The sequence below is a fragment of the Apium graveolens genome, chromosome 7 (assembly GCF_009905375.1).
Source record: "Apium graveolens cultivar Ventura chromosome 7, ASM990537v1, whole genome shotgun sequence".
NCBI lineage: Eukaryota > Viridiplantae > Streptophyta > Magnoliopsida > Apiales > Apiaceae > Apium > Apium graveolens.
In genome coordinates, this window is record NC_133653.1 from 187,329,418 (window position 1) to 187,333,367 (window position 3,950).

The 3,950-nt window shown below is 43.4% G+C and overlaps 1 non-coding gene across 1 annotated transcript; it reads right to left on the reverse strand.

Moving 5' to 3' along the window:
* Positions 1 to 107, reverse strand: LOC141675435 (small nucleolar RNA R71). Its single transcript, XR_012556088.1, has one exon. It is a non-coding gene; the product is annotated as a small nucleolar RNA R71 (small nucleolar RNA).
* Between the last annotated feature and the right edge of the window lie 3,843 nt (positions 108 to 3,950).

Genomic DNA, 3,950 nt, shown 5'->3' on the forward strand with positions numbered 1-3,950 from the left:
GCTATGAGGAGTGCTCTTACTCAGTTTGCGCAGCAACCTACAGAATCTATGTGCGAAGCTTGGGAGCGCTATAAGGAAATGTTGAGAAAGTGTCCACATCATGGAATGTCCGATTGGATGGTGATCACTGGTTTCTATAATGGTTTAGGGGCCCAATCTCGGCCCATGCTCGATGCAGCAGCTAAAGGCGCCTTGTGGGCCAAAAGCTATACTGAAGCTTATAATCTTATTGAGACTATGGCTGCAAATGGGCATCAAAACCCAACTCAGAGGATGATGCCTGGGAAGGTAGCAGGTATTCTGGAAGTCGATGGAGCCACCGCTATTGTAGCGCAGCTCCAAGCGCTGTCTATGAAGGTCGATTCTCTAGCAACCTATGGAGTCAATCAAATAACTATGGTCTGTGAGCTTTGTGCAGGTTCTCATGCTACGGATTAGTGTTCTCTTGTTAATGAATCTATTCAGTATGTGAACAATTATCAGCGACAACAGCAGCCTGTGCCAGCTACTTATCATCCTAACAACAGAAATCATCCAAATTTCAGCTGGGGTAATAATCAGAATACTATTCAGCCACCATATCAGCAAGGTGTGAGTAAACAGTTCAATCCACCTGGATTCCAGCAACCATAGCAGTATGCTCAAAGGTAATCATATCCTCAATAGGGAGGTGCAGCTGCACCCACCAGTGCTGATTTTGAGGAACTTAAGTTGTTGTGCAAGAGTCAGGCGGTATCAATCAAGACCTTGGAAAATCAAATTGGTCAAATAGCCAATGCAGTGCTCAATCGTCAACCTGACACACTTCCTAGTGACACGGAAGTGCCAGGCAGGAAGGAAGCTAAAGAGCAAGTCAAGGCTATTACCTTAAGGTCTGGGAAAGTTGCTGATGCTGAAAAGGCAAAAGAAGGAGAAGCTGAAGTTGGAGATGAAGAAGCTAAGCAAAAGGAGAAAGTGGCGGAACCAAGGAAGACTACTGTTGAACACACTCTGCCTGAGGGTAATACAGGGGAGAAACAGTTCTATCCTCCTCCACCTTTCCCTAAGAGATTGCAATAACAAAAGCTGGATAAGCAGTTTGGTAAGTTTCTGGAGGTGTTCAAGAAACTTCACATCAATATACCTTTCGCTGAGGCTCTGGAGTAAATGCCGAGTTATGCGAAGTTTATGAAGAGTATTCTTTCAAGGAAGGTGAAACTGGATGACCTTGAGACCGTTGCTCTAACGGAAGAATGCAGTGCTGTGCTGCAATAAAAGTTACCTCCAAAGCTTAAAGATCCAGGTAGCTTCACCATTCCTTGCACCATTGGCAAGTTGTCTTTTGACAAGTGCCTTTACGATTTGGGAGCAAGCATCAATCTGATACCGTTGTCGATCATTAAAAAGTTGGATTTACCTGATCCAAAGCCCACCTACATGTCTCTACAATTGGCTGATCGTTCTATTACTTACCCAAGTGGCATAGTGGAGGATGTGCTAGTCAAGGTGGATAAGCTCTTCTTTCCTGCAGACTTTATTATTCTGGATTTCGAGGAAGATAAGAAGATTCCCATAATTTTGGGAAGACCTTTCTTGGCTACTGGCCGTACCTTGATAGATGTGCAGAAAGGTGAACTTACTATGCGGGTGCAGGATCAGGATGTGACCTTCAATATATTCAAAGCAATGAAATTCCCTACAGAAGATGAGGAGTGCTTAAAAGTGAATTTGATTGATTCTGCGGTTACTTCGGAACTCGATCATATGCTAATGTCTGATGCATTAGAAAAGGCCTTAGTGGGGGATTTTGACAGTGATGATGAGGATGGCAATGAGCAATTACAATATCTTAATGCTTCTCCTTGGAGGCGAAAGCTGGACATGCCGTTTGAATCTCTTGGTACTTCTGACCTCAAAAATGCTGAAGGAAAGCTCAAACCATCAATTGAGGAAGCACCCACCTTGGAGCTTAAGCCATTGCCTGAACACTTGAGGTATGCTTTTTTAGGTGATGCATCTACATTACCTGTTATTATTGCATCTGACCTTTCAGGTAGTGAGGAGGACAAACTCTTAAGGATTTTGAGAGAATTCAAATCGACTATTGGATGGACCATAGCAGACATCAAGGGGATCAGCCCTTTATATTGCATGCATAAGATTCTGCTAGAGGAGGGTAGTAAGCCAACTGTTGAGCAAAAGCACAGACTTAATCCTATCATGAAAGAGGTGGTGAAGAAAGAAATTCTGAAGTGGCTGGATGCAGGAATCATTTATCTTATTTATGACAGTTCTTGGGTGAGCCCCGTGCAATGTGTGCCTAAAAAAGGAGGTATTACTGTGGTAGCAAATGAGAAGAACGAGCTCATCCACACTCGAACAGTCACAGGATGGAGAGTATGCATGGACTACCGAAAGTTGAACAAGGCCACGAGGAAGGATCACTTCCCTCTTCCGTTTATTGATCAGATGTTTGACATGTTGGCTGGTCATGAGTACTATTGTCTTCTGGATGGCTACTCGGGGTATAATCAGATTTGTATTGCACCAGAGGATCAAGAAAAGACTACCTTCACTTGTCCATTTGGCACGTTTGCTTTTCGCAGAGTTTCATTTGGGTTATGTGGCGCACCGGCCACTTTTCAGAGATGTATGATGGCTATATTCTCTGACATGATTGGGAATAATGTCGAGGTGTTCATGGACGACTTCTCCGTCTTTGGACATTCGTATGATGAATGTTTGAATAATCTTCGTGCCGTGCTCAAAAGGTGTGTGGAAACTAATTTGGTGCTCAATTGGGAAAAATGTCATTTTATGGTGCATGAAGGCATTATTCTTGGGCATAAGGTCTCTAGCAAGGGTCTTGAGGTGGATAAAGCCAATGTGGGAGTCATTGAAAATCTTCCACCACCTATTTCTGTGAAAGGAATCCGTAGTTTTCTTGGTCATGCAGGTTTTCATCGGCATTTCATCAAGCACTTTTCGAAGATATCTAAGCCGTTGTGCAACTTGCTTGAGAAGGATGTGCCTTTCAAATTTGATGATGAATGTTTGACGGCATTCGAGACTCTTAAGAAGAGTTTGATCACTGCACCAGTTATTACAGCACCGGATTGGACAGAGCCTTTTGAGATGATGTGTGATGCGAGTGATTATGCGGTAGGCGCAGTTCTTGGGCAGCGCAAGAATAATCTCTTTCATATGGTCTACTATGCTAGCAAGACCTTAAATGGGGCCCAAATGAACTACACCACTACTGAGAAGGAGCTCTTGGCTATAGTCTTTGGTTTCGAGAAATTTCGATCTTATCTGCTTGGGACAAAAGTGACAGTATTCACTGATCATTCGGCCATTTGCTATTTGGTTTCCAAGAAGGATTCGAAGCCGAGACTCATTCGTTGGGTGCTCTTACTACAGGAATTTGAGTTAGAGATCAAGGATCGAAAAGGTACTGAGAATCAAGTAGATGACCATCTCTCTAGATTGGAGAATCCCTAGTCTACTTCACATGATAAGACATTGATCAACGAATCTTTTCCGGATGAGCAGTTGTTCGCAGTTCAGGAGGAAGAGCCATGGTTCGCAGATATTGTGAATTATCTTGTCAGCAATATAATGCCTCATAATTTGACCACAGCTCAGAAGAAGAAGTTTCTGCATGAGGTGAAGTGGTATATATGGGATGAACCGTATTTGTTTAGACATGGAGCTGACCAGATCATCAGGAGATGTATCCCATTCTGTGAGACGGAGGGGATATTACGAGACTGCCACTCCACAGTTTATGGCGGACACTATGGTGGTGAGAAGATGGCAGCTCATATTCTGCAAGCAGGTTTTTTCTGGCCTACATTGTTTAAGGATGCTCATCAGTTTGTTTTAAGGTGTGATCGTTGCCAAAGAGTGGGAAATTTGACGAGAAAGGATGAGATGCCGTTAAATGTGATGCTTGAAGTCGAGGTCTTTGA